Source organism: Schistocerca nitens, chromosome 8, assembly GCF_023898315.1.
Source record: "Schistocerca nitens isolate TAMUIC-IGC-003100 chromosome 8, iqSchNite1.1, whole genome shotgun sequence".
NCBI lineage: Eukaryota > Metazoa > Arthropoda > Insecta > Orthoptera > Acrididae > Schistocerca > Schistocerca nitens.
Window position 1 is genome coordinate 353,099,471 of NC_064621.1, and position 18,129 is coordinate 353,117,599.

An 18,129-nucleotide genomic window follows, 5' to 3' on the forward strand; every position below is an offset into this window, starting at 1 on the left:
TGGCGGAGGGTGCTTCATGTACCAGTGTTGCTTCCCCCCTTTCTGTTCCAGTCGCGAGTAGTTCGCGAGAAGAAAGGTCGCCGGAAAGTCTTCGTGTGGGCTCCAATCTCTCTGACTTTATCTTGACGGTATTTTCGCGAGATATACGTGGGAGGAGGCAATAAATTTGTTGACTCTTCTTGGAACGTACACTCTCAGAACTTTGATATTGAACCATATTGTGATGCAGAACGCCTGTCTTGCAGCGTCTGCCACTAGAACTATTTGCTCATCCCTGTAACGGTTTCGTGCTTACTAAATGAATCTATGACGAAACACGCTCCTGTTCTTCGAGTCTTCTCTATTTCTTTTATTCGTCCTATCGTTCACGGATACTGTATTGCGGATCAGTATTCCAGTACTTGTCCAAAGAATGTTTTGTAAGCTACATCCTATGCTGATGGACTATATTTCCTGTGGATTCTCCCAATGAATCTGTCTGGCATCTGCCTTAATCGCAATAAATTTTATGTCATCATTCCGATTCAAATCGCTCCGTACGAATACTCCTAGATATTTTATGGAAGTAACTGCTTCCAGTGATTGTTTTGCAATCGTGTGATCAGAGAACAAAGTACCTGTATGTTAACAACACATTACATGTGTTTATATTGAGGTTCAATTGCCACTATAGTCCCAGTTATCAATCCTCTGCAAGTCTTGCTGCATTACGCTACGGTGTTGTAGGGTCCTCATTCCTCTGTATGCAACATCACCGGCGGAAAGCCTCAATCACCTTTCGACGTTATGCACAAGGTCATAGTAAAAAAGTAATGATCCTATAACACTCCCTTCGGCGTGCCCGAAGTTACTCATATAGCTGAAGATTTCTCTCCGTTAAACTAACGTGTTGTCCTGTTTGTTAGAAAATCTACAATCCACTCGCGCAGTTGGTCGGATATTCCATACGCTCGTATTTTGCTCGTTAGGCGTCAGAACGGAACTTATTGAAAACATTCCGGCATCTACCTGCCCTGCCCTGCCCTGCACCTACTGCTTTCTGGGACTCGTGGAGGAGCAGAGGGAACTAGGTTTCACACGATCATTGTGGTCCGGAACCATGTTGATTCCCACAAAGATGATTTTCGGCTGCCAGAAATTTCATATTACCCAAGCATAAAATGTGTTTCCAAATTCTATATTTGCCCGTCGTCAGAATACAGGCCTATAGTTCTGTGCATCTTTTCGAAGACACTCTTGGGAAACGGGAATGACCTGTGCTTTTTTTACCAATCGCCGGGAATGCTTCGGTCCTCCAGATACCTACAGTACACAGTTGCCAGAAGATGGACAAGTTTTTTCACACATCCTATGTAAAATCTTATTGTTGTCCCGCAAAGTCCAGTGTCCTTTCCTCTGTTGAGCAATTTCAGCAGATTTCTAGCCCTGGGTCGCTTATTTCGGTATCGTCTGTGTAAGATGTGACAACAAAGTGACCACGACTTGGAGACAGCACTGGGGGCCGTGGGCAGCAGCGGCAGGACAAAATTTGGTGTGCAATGTTGGACCATGGAAGGTGCGTCATCCAGTTTGTCTTACGTCTCGGAGTAGCTAGTTCCTGAATTTGGTTGGCGAACAGCGGCACTGCCTGCTCTCAGAGTGGACTCCTGGCAGGCGAGATATGGCAGAAGGCTGGCAACAAGAGTGGCCCCGTAAACAATGATCACGGGCTGGCCATTGTTGTATGGCGGGCAGTAGAGGAGCCTAAGAGTCGAATAGTGGATGTCTGAGAAGAGGACAGGGCGGCTGCTGGCAGCCCCGTAAGGGTGGAGGACATGGTGGCCTCCGTTATGATGCGTACTGGAAGCTGATTCAGTAAAACTGGAGAGCTACCAAGGAGGCGCAACAAGGGAAGCATCAGAGATGGGGAAGGAGGTATACGGACAGGGCTACAAGTTCGGGTGCAATTAATCAACAGCGGGGCATCCAGGTGGAGTCCAAGACTGAGCTCGCGGCCAACGGAAATCATCAGTACGTGGACATCGTTTCCTGTTCTGGGTTGGAGGATGATGACTGGTGTCTTGGCTCCACAGGAGATCGTGCCGACGATATGTACGGGGATAAGACTCGTAATGTGTGCTCCAGAGCACTGGTGTGCAGGAAGAGTTTAGTGCTGGTGGTGCTTGACGAAAGCATTGATTGTGCACTCCCTGGTATTTTAATCGTGATTCAACTTCAGTATTAATGGTTGGAGATTTCAGTGATATCCCGTTTACTATTGTTCTAATCATGAGGCCACTGTGAGGGCTACAAATGGTTGGCTGAAATACGTTTCAGTTGTGGATGATTTTAATTAATTAATTCATGGGAGTGTGCTACTATGTTATTGTTGTTTTCAAATGGGTACCCTTTCTATGTCTAATCGATCGGCTTAGTGTCTTATTTTGCTGGACCTATCTATCTTGTCTCTACTATAGCACAGTGAAGACCTGTTAAAGTGTTGTACGAGTTGTCTACTACGTGCTGCTTACTTGATCAACACAATTAAAATTAGACTGAGATGTTGTGTCAGATTTCTTTCGTATATTATTTGTGATGTGTAATTCGAACTTGCAACCAGCGACCTTATATCCTTCCAGATGGTACAGTTGTAGGCATGCTCTTGTGTTATTGTTCAATTTTTTCTGTTCCCAGTGTTTCCTGCGCAACACTTGTTACATAACAAATAATTAAAGAGCCTTCTAAATCGCAGTCCAGATTCTGAAAAGCAATGTAACAGCTGTATTCGAGATCGGCGCAACGAAGGCCTCCAAGAGGAATTGATAACTGCCGATCCGTCCAGGAGACCGGGTATTTATATCCCCATGTTGAGTGTTATCTGCGACCGCTGGAGTCACCACTGCCAAAGACGGAATTTATTGACAAACATAATATCACCGCCATCCACAGAGTCTGTCTCCTTATCATTGGAGTGATAGTACATTACACTGAGGGGACAGAAGTAACGATATGTACACATGCAAATAGCGGCAGTATCACGTACAAGAGATATAAAAGGGCACTGCATTGTCATAATTGTCATTGGTACTCAGGTAATTCACGTAAAAAGCTCTCCGAGTGATTATGGGCGGAGTACAGGAATTAACAGGTTTTGAACGCGAAATGGAAGTTGAAGCTACACGCATCACCCATTCCATTTCAGAAATAGTTAGGGAGCTCTCTATTCTGAGATTTACAGTGTCAAGAGTGTGCTGAGTATACCAAATTTCAGGCATTACTTCTCACCACGGATAACGGAGTGGTCGATGTCCTTCACTTCATGACGAACAGCAGCGGTGTTTGCATAGAGTTTACAGTCCTAACAGACAGGCAAAAATGCATGAAATGACCGCAGTAATCAGTGTGGAACGTACGCTTTAGAACAGCGTGGCGAAATTTGGCGTTAATGGGCTGCGATAAGACGACTGATGCCAGTGCCTTTGCTAACATCACGACATCGCTTGCAGTGACTCTCGTGAGCACGTGACCATATCGGTTGGGCCCTAGACGACTAGAAAACCGTGACTTGGTCAGTTGATAAGAGTTAATAGTGGGGTTCGAGTGTGGCGCAGAACTCACGAACATTGGACCCATGTTGTCAACAAGGCACTGTACAAGCTTGTGGTGGCTCCAAAATGGTGTGGGCTATGTTCAAGTGGAATGGATAGGGTCCTCTGGTCCAACTGAACCAATCATTGACTGGAAATGATTTTGTTCGGCTACTTGTAAACCATTTCATCCATTCATGGACTTCATTTTATCAAACAACGATGAAATTTTTATGGAGGACAATGCATCATGTCACCGGGCTATAACTCTTCGCGAATAGTTTGAAGAGCATTCGAGGCGGTTCGAGCGAATGATTTGGCCGCCTATCGAACATACGTGGGACATAATCGAGAGATCAGTTCGTGCACAATATTCTGCACACGCAACACTTTCGCAATAGTGGATGGCTATAGAGGCGGAATGGTTCACTCTTGTTGAGTCTATGCCATGTCGAGTTGGTGCATTACGCCGGGCAATAGGAGGCCCGACACAATATTAGAAGTTATCCCATGACATTTTTCACCTAGGTGCAGGACGTTCAGGTCCCGAATCCCAACCATTAGCTTGCTGTCGGGTACTTAATCAGTACTATAAAATTTATTTCGTTTCCACTCGTCTTTCGAAGTGGCGCAATTTTGACAACGATTATTGGGTTTTCCAACTATTTTCTTAATACAGGACTCGAAAAATACGTTTATCCAGTTACACAAATATTGTGAGGGAATGACAGTCATTAAAATATAGAGATTCGGCTATATACGAAAAGGTAAAACTATATATTTATCTCGTAATTACCGCAACTGTGATAGAAATGAGATATACAGGGTGGTCCTTTGATAGTGACCGGGCCAAATATCTCACGAAATAAGCTTCAAAAGAAAAAAAACTATAAAGAACGAAACTCGCCTAGCTTGAAGGGGGAAACCAGATGGCGGTATGGTTGGCCCGCTAGATGGCGCTGCCATAGGTCAAACGGATATAGACCGCGATTTATAAAACAGGAACCCCCATTTTTATTGCATATTCGTGTAGTACGTAAAGAAATATGAATTTTTTAGTTGGGCCACTCTTTTTGCTTTGTGATAGATGGCGCTGTAATAGTCACAAACGTGTAAGTACGTGGTATCATGTAACATTCCACCAGTGCGGACGGTATTTGCTTCGTGACACATTACCCGTGTTAAAATGAACCGTTTAACAATTGTGGAAAAGGTCGATATCGTGTTGACGTTCATTATCCCGGACGACATCATTCAAGTGTCCGAACCGTTTCCCTGAAAGTTTAAGGAAACGGGAAGTGTCCAGCCACATGTAAAACGTCAACCACGACCTGCAACAAATGATGTTGACCAAGTAGGTGTTTCAGCTGCTGACGCGGCTAATCCGCACATCATTAGCAGACAAACTGCGCGAGAATCGGTAATCTCAAAAGCGTCGGTGTTGAGAATGCTACATCAACATCGATTGCACCCGTACCATATTTCTATGCACTAGGAATTGCATGCCGACAACTTTGAACATCGTGCACAATTCTGCCACTGGGCACAAGAGAAATTACGGGACGATGACAGATTTTTTGCACTCGTTCTATTTAGCGACGATGCGTCATTCACCAACAGCGATAACGTAAACCGGCATAATATGCACTATTGGGCAACGGAAAATCCACGATGGCTGCGACAAGTGGAACATCAGCGACCTTGGCGGGTTAATGTATGGTGCGGCATTATGGGAGGAAGGATAATTGGCACCCATTTTATCGATGGCAATCTAAATGGTGCAATGTATGCTGATTTCCTACGTAATGTCCTACCGATGTTACTACAGGATGTTTCACTCATGACAGAACGGCGGTGTACTTCCAACATGATGGATGTCCGGCACATAGCATGTGTGCGGTTGAAGCAGTATTGAATAGCATATTTCATCACAGGTAGATTGGTCGTCGAAGCACCATACCATGGCCCGCACGTTCACCGGAACTGACGTCTCCGGATTTCTTTCTGTGGGGATATTTGCTATCGTGATCCACCGACAACGCCTGACAACATGCGTCAGCGCATTGTCAATGCATGTGCGAATATTACGGAAGGCAAACTACTCGCTGTTGAGAGGAATGTCGTTACACGTATTGCCAAATGCATTGAGGTTGACGGACATCATTTTGAGTATTTATTGCATTAATGTGGTATTTACAGGTAATCACACTGTAACAGCATGCGTTCTGAAAAATGGTAAGTTCACAAAGGTACATGTATCACATAGGAACAACCGAAAGAAAATGTTCAAACGTACCTACGTTCTGCATTTTAATTTAATAAACTTACCTGTTACCAACTGTTCGTCTAAACTTGTGAGCCATATGTTTGTGACTATTACAGTGCCATCTATCACAAAGCGAAGAAAGTGATCCAACTAAAACATTCATATATCTTTACGTACTACACGAATATGTAATAAAAATGAGGGTTCCTATTTAAAAAAAAAAACGCAGTTGATATCCGTTTGACCTATGGCAGCGCCATCTAGCTGGCCAACCATAGCGCCATCTGGTTTCGCCCTTCAAGCTAGACAAGTTTTGTTCTTTGTAGTTTTTTCGTTTGACGCTTATTTCGTGAGATATTTGGCCCGGTCACGATGAATGGACCACACTGTATAATAAACATCCCTACGTAGATTTGTTGTCAGTAAAATACTTGCCTATTGCGGGCGTCCTGGACACAACGTCAAAAGAAAGTGGCTGAAGTTCTAAGATGTGATAGTGTGACTTACGAACGACGATGTTCCGTAGTGAGCTGTCAGTTTTCGCTTCGGTATTCTGAGCTACTGTGGAAGTAGACCAGTGCAGTCGCGGAGTTTCGGAACGAAGCGACCTGAAGACGCTGCTCCATTACTGGTATTAGTGTCAGCGCTACCTTATCTTCTGGAATATTGACCCCACGCGACAACAGACTCGTTTCTTACAAGGAATGGCGCCGCGCCAGTGGCACAGAGGGAATATTTAGATGCAAGGGGAATGCGTCTCGGAGCCTTTCTTTGACCCTTTCTTTTTGTGTAGGGTTATTACAGGAATCACCTGCAAAAACAGCACGCGAGTGGATGAGGGCCCAGAAAACCTTACAGCGGCGGCCCAACGAGCGTAGCTGAAACAACGAACACGCATTTTCATCGTCTCCAGTAGGCAATGTCTAAATCTATTCATAGAACTCAAGTAGCACAGAACGTCAAACTGAAATTTAAAAACGTCAGTCTAATTTGTTTTCGTTCAATAATTAAAAGTAGTTTGTGCAACGGATTCCATTCAGATTACCTGTTGGTTGTCAACTGGAATAGCATTTCATCCGCAACGTTTTTCTGCTTCCTTAAATGTCGGTTGACTTGGAAATGTCGATAACTGGAGCTGGAGATGTGAATGTACCACTCCTTCCTTAACTGACGAGACATTCACCTTTGTAGATAAAGTACCTGTGAAATTTCCAATCGCATAACATACGCCAAATGATATGATTGGTGACTTACGTACAACGCTAGGATATGGATTTGCAATACATGCGTTCTGTCGGGCTGATACTTAACAAGATAGTTCAGTAGTTAGGACAGTGCTCTCTCATTCCGGAGGACAGTGTTTCGAATCCACGCCCAGACTGCTGAATTTCGTATTCCGTGTCTTCCCTATAATAATGGAACCAAATGACCGCATGCCTACTTTGAAAAAGACACTTTCGATTTCAGTCCCTATCCTTAAGCAATCCGAGCCTGTACTCCGTTTGTAATGCCGTCATCTCAGAGAGGTTAAACTGGACTGTACATTCATTTATTTCTTACGTTAGTCTGTGGCTTTATCAGAACGTAGTTTGTATTTGCTGTCATCATTCAAACTAATATACGAAAAAAATTGATAGTATCCAGGATTAGTGGTAGAACATTTTTTAGAAAATAAGAACTACTACAGATAGTTAGAAATATATTTTTGACTCACCTCGCGCTTGTAATTTCAGAAGCACAGAAATGTAATAGGACGCATAAGTTTCTTTTTCTAATCGATATTATACATTGAGAAAGATTACTGTGGTAACTCCGGTAGTTAACATAATCCAATGTCTACGTTAGGTTGGAAGGTGATTGTTTGCTTGTGAGTAAATAAAGCTACAATTGGAGTAAATGAAGAAACTCGACTTGATAGGGCAATTATTTAGGAAAAAGTGAGTGACCATAGGTCATGTATATCGCGCGTTACTTTGTATCGCACCTTCACGTCATATATGGGCTACAGATGGATTTTCTATTTCAATGAATTCCTTTACGAGCGTAGGCGGTTACGATTCCTTTTTCAGTACAGTTATCTTACTGGTAAAGTCACAACGAGTTCGCTGTTTTCTTTTTTTAATTTTGCAATAGTCTCTCAAATAATTTTGCAGCCTGCTTTGCGGTTAATATACTTAATCTTACTGGCAACATTTCAGAATCTTATACATGCTTTGAAATCATTTCAGAACTTATTCTTAACTGTGCAATTACAATGAAATGAATACCCCTTGCTGCATACAGGTGTTGATATACGTCAACGGGGACAGTTGAAAATGTGTGCCCGGACAAGGACTCGAACTCGTGATCTCCTGCTTACATGGCAGCTAGGGGTGTTCATTTCATTGTAATTTCATTCTAACGAGCTGTATTGTCTTCAATGGTACCTGTTCTTTCGGATATGTCCGAAAGAACAGATATCATCTTCATATATATTCTTAACTGTTACTGTAATATTATTTCTGGAAGATGCTATGAACGACTTTGCTTAAATGCACGATACTCTAATGGTTACGTTTGCTTATTTATTTGCTGTAATAAATGCATGTTTTTTGACCGTTGTTAACGTACTTAAATTAAACAATCACTGGTTCTTCTTTTTAAACAGTATTTTATTACATGAAAAACCTATAACATAAATAATTTCCACAAATAATAAAGCACTTATCACAAATATCAAGTACCTTCTACATTCCATTCTGCCGCCCGATTAGCTGACGGCCGCCGACCAGCTGTTTTGACGTCTTCATTGCTGTTGTCGCACCGACAGCCTAAATCATTTTTCAAGTTTTTAAAATGTCTTCATTTTTATCACTGTACCATTCAAGGAAACTCGAAGTACTGCCTAGACTATTGATTTAGATTACTTCAGCATTATCGATGAACACAACGTCCGGCAGATTAATCATTCTGCAAGAGTTTCATAAGGAACACTTCCTGAAAATTGAGGACGTTAGTTGTTGTGTGTATTCTTGACTCTTTGCACATACTACCTGTACCGAACGTTCAGTGGTAACAGATGGTCACCCTCATCGCACTACATCAGCAATATTAGAAAGGCCGTCTTTAAACGCTCCAGCCCATTTCCATACCATTCCATCTGTCACTGTGCCTTCTTCGTAAACAATACTAATCAATTGATTAATTTCGACTGCTTCTACATCTTTTTCAAACAGAGAGCGGATCTGTGGGAAGTGAACACTCAAGGCATTTTAAATAAAATGAGGTATTTTCAATACGCATGTCATAAGTACGTCAGTACGACCATTATTTCGACAAATACAGACGTTCAGCGTCAATAGTTTCTCTCTAGAATACCGAAAAAGAAACTGTCATATAAACAAACGAGCAACCATAGCAAAAAAGTACGTTTACGCACTGGCAGAAGGAAATCTCATTAAACGAAATAAGGTATAAAATTAACGGAGCGTAGAATGTTGATTATTACGACACTGCAAAGGTAAAATAAAGAACTTGTCCCACATGGAAAATATGTGACCTTTCCAATGAAACAATGCCATTCAGTGTTATCTAAAAAAAATGTTTTCTTCTAGTTCTTCTGCGTCTTTCCTGGATCAGTGAGGTCTTATGAAGTACTTTCCTCGCCCCTTCTTTATTCTTTTTCTTGTGCACTGACACAGCTAGCGGTTCCTGCAGCCATCTCAAGCACAAGATCTAATAAGGTATTTGTTTTTGTCGTCTGTATCTTCCGACATAAATTGAATAATACTGCATACAATCGCACGTGCCAGATAACTAAGAACTTTCCCTCGAGCTACGGTGCGAGAAGACTGCTGTGCCGTGCTATGTAGTAAAGAGATAGCAATGGGAACGAAATAATTGTGAAGGTCGACAGGCGAAAGCCAACCGAGGCTGCCACCCTTTTCGATCAAAGCGATGGCCTCGCCCAGAGAGAATGCGTTTCTGAGTCGGGGCCACACTATGTTGCGCGAGTTGTACTTACATGTTAAACAAGTGGTGCATGATTTTCACTGCAAAGGACAGCTTTCAAAAGTCACTTCTCTGGCGTTTTCAATCAGTCATGAGGCTGCAAATGCATGTGGGGCACAACACCAGCAGGCAGTACCCACTGCAGTAGACTGCGTGCGTTTGTAGCCTCATGACTGATTGAAAACGCCAGAGAAGCGACCTTCAACAACAGTCCACTGCAGTGAACGCTATACGCCAAGGGTTAAAGGGAGCACGTACGGACTACCGTCCATACTTAAAACTTTTTCTTGCTTGATAAGGACTCCCCAAACATGCCCGTTCATGACATATCGTTACGAACTGTGGTGGCAGAGGAAAGTGCAATGTGCCTTGGTTTCCTGCACAAGATACGACTTAATGAAACTTCTGCTTATGGATTCCAACTATAGATGTCATCCATTCAGCCAATCATCAACAATATGATAGAATACCACGTATTCTACGAATTTATTTTTGCTTTATTAGAAAACACTGCACCGTGATTTAGAGTACTCTGCATGCATTCGGAGAATACATCCAACAATGACATTTCCAAATCACACAGTTCTATCCAAGCTGAAACTCGTATCCTGATATCCTATTTATGAGACAGCGACAATATTTTTTCGGATTTAAGATTCGAACCTGGACTTTCTTGGTAATGTAGTCTTACCATGTCGCTACCCAAGGACGCCTCTTGACTCGATCAGAGACGGGTGAGCTAGTCATGCCGCTGTGATGATTTCGGATAGTCTAACGGTAAGGCGAATGCTCACAAAAAGCAGCAAATCCACGTATAACTCCTGGAGTTCTTACTAGTTTCCAATCACCATTCCTAGTAAATATTAGTATGGGTTTCTCCGAGCAGTAAGTAGTGTCATGTGAAGCCTTGAATTCGTTAACATAAAACGTTTTTTTCCATACACGCGTACAATGAAAGTATGCCTGATTGAACTTCGCTCAGTTACTTGTTGTTGGGTAAATATGGAAACAGAAAGTGAAATCTTAGACAGCTGCTGTCCATTAATGACTGGATGTCCTGAGGAAGAAACTAGCAATTTCGGTGGAGCGTCGGATTCGCTTTCAGTATGACACGGCACTGTAACCTGCAATATTTTATCCACGTTACAAGGTGGAGAAATATCTTGAATTATTTCTGTAATTTTTAATATCACGATCGCCTTCCTAAGAAACATTATTAAGCTAAGACTTCAGTCAATTAAACGTGATTATCAGCTGTAATAATTTAGTGTTAAAACATGATAATCGTGTTGTTTTGTCATGCCCGTCAAGCATAACATCAAAACCGAAGTTTTCTCACACTCAGGGCACCAGGCATCCTACATCACCATTCCAGCCAGGTCATAGTGGAGGTGGTTTCCCATGACTTCCTTCTACCCGTTATGGAGTGTGAAGCGGGTAACTCTGTCGCGAGGATGACTCTGCTAAGTGCCTGGACAGTGTTGTGTTAGTTCTGTATTGTTATGAAGGGAAAGGAGCCGGGACATCTACATCTACGTGTATACTCTGAAAATCACATTTAAGTGCCTGACACAGGGTTCATGGAACCGCTTTCACAAATCTCTACTATTCCAATCTCGTATAGGGCGCGGGAAGAACGAACACCTATATCTTTCCGTAAGAGCTCTGATTTCCCTTATTTTATCATGGTGATCGTTTCTCCCTATGTAGGTCGGCGTCAACAAAATATTTTCGCATTCGGAGGAGAGAGCTGGTGATTTTAATTTCTTGAGAAGGTTCCTCCGCAACGAAAATCGCCTTTGTTTAAATGATGTCCATCCCAAATCCCGTATCATTTCAATGACACTCTCTCGCCTATTTCGCGATAGTACAAAACGTGCTGCCCTTCTTTGAACTTTTTCGACGTACTCCGTCAAACCTATCTGGTAAGGATCGCACACAGCGCAGCAATATTCTAAAAGAGGACGGACAAGCGTAGTGTAGGCAGTCTCTTTTGTAGATCTATTACATTTTCTAAGTGTCCTGCCAATAAAACGCAGTCCTCGGTTAGCCTTCCCTACAACGTTTTCTGTGTGTTCCTTCCAATTTAAGTTGTTCGTAATAGTAATTCCTAGGTATTCCTAGGAAGTCGTTTCTGAAAGTATTTGTATGGAGTGTAGCCATGTATGGAAGTGAAACATGGACGATAACCAGTTTGGACAAGAAGAGAATAGAAGCTTTCGAAATGTGGTGCTACAGAAGAATGCTGAAGATAAGGTGGGTAGATCACGTAACTAATGAGGAGTTATTGAATAGGATTGGGGAGAAGAGAAGTTTGTGGCACAACTTGACTAGAAGAAGGGATCGGTTGGTAGGACATGTTTCGAGGCATCAATAGATCACAAATTTTGCTTTGGAGGGCGGCGTGGAGGGTAAAAATCGTAGAGGGAGACCAAGAGATGAATACACTAAGCAGATTCAGAAGGATGTAGGCTGCAGTAGGTACTGGGAGATGAAGAAGCTTGCACAGGATAGAGTAGCATGGAGAGCTGCATCAAACCAGTCTCAGGACTGAAGACCACAACAACAACAACAACAACAACAGGTATTTAGCTGAATTTACCGCCTTTAGATTTGACTGATTTATCGTGTATCTGAAGTTTAACAAATTCCTTTTAGCATTCATGTGGATGAGTGCTTCTCTCTAATAAAACCAAAGGCTTTGAAATTTAATCCAGGACATTGACGTAGAGGCAAGCATAACATATACATTGATTTCGTTGGTTCTTTTTCATCAACGTTCCATAACATGGCCACCCGTTTTCCATTTAACCTACACGAATATAATAAAAAGAGTGAGAGAAAATACAAACTTATACAAGTTTGCCAAACCACTGCCTCTACTTCACATACTTAGACACCCACCCAGTAAACTCCTGAACAGTAAATCAAGGCTGTTTCATGTAATAAAAGGAGACATACTAGTTTGTCTCGCTGACGGTGAGATATTTAAAGAGCCAGCACAAGCTCTGACAGGAAAATAAAATTTGCGGCGTGCTTTTAAAGCAACCATTCCGGCATTCCCCTCAAACGGTTCTTGGCAATCAAGGAGTACACCGGTCTGGATGACTGGACGGGAATTATCTAGTACTCATACAAGGTACCCTCTGCCGTGTACCGTGTGGTGGCTTATGGAGCGTGTACATAGGTGTCGGAATGCTCACATCCCGAATACGAGTCCAGTGTTTTACCATTTGTATAATCATGACCGCTATAGCTATAATGGCGTTTTTAGCTGCTCTCTTAGAGAATATGTCTTCATAGACGTCATTCTGCTACAGACTTCCCTGGGAGCGTAAGCCACCAGAACTATGCTAATTTCAAGTGACTAGCTACCATTAAGGATGCGTCTCATTGCCTCCAATCACATGAAAAATTATCTATCTTTGCAACAAATCGTAACTATTGCGTCTTGTGTGGAGATGACTTCCGTATGTTGTTATCTACAATAGATAAGAAAGAAGGAAAATAAAGTTACCAGAGAGCTGTTTTAGAGCTCGGTTCATAGCTCACATTAGGAATGTTTGCGGAAGACTGCGTTTGAGGACATAGTCAGGAAAAACTGAACGTATGACAGCAGTCTCGAGAAATACTAATACAGAGTATACACCCTGTTGTAAACATGAGAAAAGCAGACCTCAAAAAGCTATTGAAATAGTTCAGGAAGGCGAAACTTTAATTCAATGGATGACTTGGATCCATTAGTCGAAAAGTAAGAGAAGGTATTTTGCACAGACTTTAATTTAGTCATCCCTAACGCTTGGCTTAAGAATCATGAAAGTAAGTTTTACGCGTGGAAGAGACACGTGGGCACTGAAATGTTTCAGATTGATTATATAAAGCAGAACACTTTATATTCAGGGCAGCCACGGATTGGATATATCATTCTGAAGACAAACTGCTTCGACTGTAAGTACTTTATCTTCGCTGGGTCATCCCCATTGTCTTTTCTTGCCAGAACATGACTTGATTTTATTGCAAATGATAATGTAAGTAAGATACAGAGAAACAGGTCGTGCTTATAAATAAAGTACTTACAGCTGAAGCGGTTCTATCTTCTTAATGATTGTACAATGTAAGATAGAGATTTCGAAACGAGATTTTCAACTGGAAAAAATTTCCGGGCGCATATGTGGATTTTGGCCATAATTTATTACTGTTGAACTGCATATTTAAAATTTAAGAAAGAAAATAGGGTAAGTTTTCGAATTTAAAATATCCACTGTTGGCTGCTCAATTTTTAATTTTTTTTATTTTTGCGTCATCAGTCTTGTGACTGGTTTGATGCGGCCCGCCACGAATTCCCCTCCTGTGCCAACCTCTTTATCTCAGAGTAACACTTGAAACCCACGTCCTCAATTATTTGGTGGATGTATTCCAACCTCTGTCTTCCTCCACTGTTTTTGCCCTCTACAGTTCCCTCTAGTATCGTGGAAGTCATTCCCTCATGCCTTAAAGATGACCTATCATCCTGTCCCTTCTTCTTATCAGTGTTTTCCACATATTCCTATCCTCTCTCATTCTGCACAGAACGTCCTCATTCCTTACCTTATCGGTCCACCTAATTTTCAACATTGGTCTGTAGCACCACATCTCAAATGCTTCGAATCTCTTCTGTTCCGCTTTTCCCACCGTCCATGTTTCACTAACACACAATGCTGTACTCCAGACGTACGTTATTAGATATTTCTTACTGAAATCAAGGCCAATGTTTGATACTAGTAGACTTCCATTGGCCAGGAATGCCCTTTTTTGCCATTGCTGGTTTGCTTTTGATGTCCTCCTTGCTACGTCCGTCATTGGTTATTTTACTGCCTAGGGAGCAGAGTTCCTTAACTTCATCTACTTCGTGACCATCAATTCTGATGTTAAGTTTCTCGCTGTTCTCTTTTCTGCTGCATCTCATTACTTTCGTCTTTCCTCGATTTACTCTCAGTCCATATTCTGTACTCATTAGATTGTTCATTCCGCTCATCAGATCATGTGATTCTTCTTCATTTTCACTCAGGATAGCAATGTCATCGGTGAATCGTATCATTAATATCCTTCCACCTTGAATTTTAATACCACTCCTAAACCTTTCTTTTATTTGCATAATTGCTTCCTCGATGTACAGGTTCAACAGTAGAGGCGAAAGACTGCATCCTTGTCTTACACCCTTTTCAATACGAGCACTTCGTTCTTGGTCGTCCACTCTTATTACTCCATCTTGGCTGTTGTACATATTGTACATGACCCGTCTCTCCTTACACCTTACTCCTAATTTCTTCAGAATTTCGAACATCTTTCACCATTTTACATTGTCGAACGCTTTTTCCAGGCAGACGAATCCTATGAACCTGTCTTGATTTTTCTTTTAGTCTTGCTTCCATTATTAACCACAACGTCAGAATTGCCTCTCCGATGCCTTTACTTTTCCTGAAGCCAAACTGATCGTCATTTAGCGCATCCTCAATATTCTTTTCCATTCTTCTGTATATTATTCTTGTAAGCAACTTGGATGCATGAGCTGTTAGCCTGATCGTGCGATAATTCTCGCACTTGTCAGCTCTTGCCATCTTCGGAATTGTGTGGATGATGCTTTTCCGAAAGTCAGATGGTATGTCGCCAGACTCATACATTCTAACACCAATGTGAATGGTCGTTTTGTTGCCACTTCGCCCAATGATTTTAGACATTCTCGTGGAATGTTATCTATGCCTTCTGCTTTATTTGATCTTAAGTCCACCAAAGCTCTTTTAAATTCTGATTCTAGTACTGGGTCCCCTATCTCTACTCCTGTTTCATCTTCTACCACATCATAGAAATCTTCCCCCTCACAGACGCTGTCAATGTATTCTTTCCACCTGTCCGCCCTCTCCTCTGCATTTAGCGTTGGAATTCCCGTTGCACTCTTAAAGTTGCCACACTTGCTTTTAATGTCACCGGCGGTTGTTTTGACTTTCCTGTATACTGAGTCTGTTCTTCCGACAATCATTTCTTTTTCGATTTCTTCACATATTTCATGTAGCCATTTCATCTTACCTTCCATGCATTTCTTATTTATTTCATCCCTCAGCGACTTGTATTTCTGTATTCCTGAGTCTCCCGGAACATTTTTGTACTTCCTCCTTTCATCGGTTAACTGAAGTGTTTCTTCCGTTACCCATGGTTTCTTCGCAGTTACCTTCTTTGTACCTATGTCTTCTTCTCCAACTTCTGTGATGGTTCTTTTTAGAGATTTCCATTCCTCTTCAACTTTTCTACCCTACTGAGCTATTCCTTATTGCTGTATTTATAACCTTAGAGAAGTTCAAGGGAATCTCGTCATTTCTTAGTACTTCTGTATCCCACTTCTTTGCGAATTGATTCTTCCTGACTAATGTCTTAAACTTCAGCCTACCACTATATAATGATGTGAGTTTATATCTGCTCCTGGGTACACCTTACAATCCTGTATCTGATTTCAGAATCTCTGTCTGACAGTGATGTAATCTAAAAGATATCTTCCCGTATCACCCGGCCTTTTCCAAGTATACCTCCTCCTCTTGTGATTTTTGAACAGATTATTCACTATTACTGGCTGAAACTTGGTACAGAACTCACTTAGTCTCTCGCCTTTCTCATTCCTTGACCCAAGCCCATATTATCCCGTAACCGTTTCTTCTGCTCCTTCCCCTAAAACTGCATTTCAATCTCCCGTGACTATACAGTTTTCGTCTCCCTTTACGTACATTATTGCCCTTTCAATATCCTCATATACTTTCTCTATCTCTCCGTCTTCAGCTTGCGACGTCGGCATATATACCTGCACTATTGTTAACGGTGTTGGTTTGCTATCGATTCTAACAAGAACAACCCTATCACCGAACTGTTCACAGTAACACACTCTCCGCCCTACCATACTATTCATAACGAATCCTACTCCCGTTATACCATTTTTTGCTGTTGATTATATTACCCTATACTCATCTGACCAGAAATCCTTGTCTTCTCTCCATTTCACTTCACTGACTCCTGCAATATCTAGATTGAGCCTTTGCATTTCTCTTTTCAGATTTTCTAGTTTCCCTACTACCTTCAAGGTTCTGACTTTCCATGCCGTTATTCTTAGAACGTTATCCTGTCGTTGATTGTTCAATCTTTTTCTCATGGTCACCTACCCCCTAGCAGTCCCCTTCCTGAGATCCGAATGAGGGACTATTCTGGAATCTTTTGCCAATGGAGAGATCATCATGACACTTAGTTAATTACAGGCCACATGTCCTGCGGATATACGTTACGTGTCTTTAATGCAGTGGTTTCCATTACCTTCTGCATCCTTATACCGTTGATCACTGCTGATTCTTCCACCTTTAGGGGCAATTTCCCACCCTTAGGACAAGAGTGTGCCGTGAACCTCTGTCCGTTCCTCCGCTCTTTTGACAAAGGCGTTGGCAGAACGAGGGTGATTTCTTATGCCGGGAGTCTTCGGCCACTGATATGATTAATGATCAAAATTTAAGTAGTGGCGGGATTCGAACCATGGACTGACTACCTAGACCACGGGCACATAACACTTTTGTACAACATTTGTAATGCGTTGTTGTTGTTGTTGTTGTTGTTGTTGTTGTGGTCTTCAGTCCAGAGACTGGTTTGATGCAGTTCTCCATGCTACTCTATCCTGTGCAAGCTCTTTCATCTCCCAGTACGTACTGCAGCCTACATCCTTCTGAATCTGCTTAGTGTATTCATCTCTTGGTCTCCCTCTACGATTTTTACCTTCCACGCTGCCCTCCAATACTAAATTGGTGATCCATCGATACCTCAGAACATGTCCTACCAACCGATCCCTTCTTCTAGTCAAGTTGTGCCACAAGCTCCTCTTCTCCCCAATTCTATTCAATACCTCCTCATTAGTTGTGTGATCTACCCATCTAACCTTCAGCATTCTTCTGCAGCACCACATTTAGAAAGCTTCTATTCTCTTCTTGTCCAAACTATTTATAGTCCACGTTTCACTTCCATACATGGCTGTACTCCATACAAATACTTTCAGAAACGACTTCCTGACATTTAAATCTATACTCGATGTTAACAAATTTTTCTTCTTCAGAAACGCTTTCCTTACCATTGCCAGTCTACATTTTATATCTCCTCTACTAACACCATCCTCAGTTATTTTGCTCCCCAAACAGCAAAACTCATTTACTACTTTAAGCGTCTCATTTCCTAATCTAATACCCTCAGCATCACCCGATTTAATTCGACTACATTCCACGATCCTCGTTTTGCTTTTGTTGATGTTCA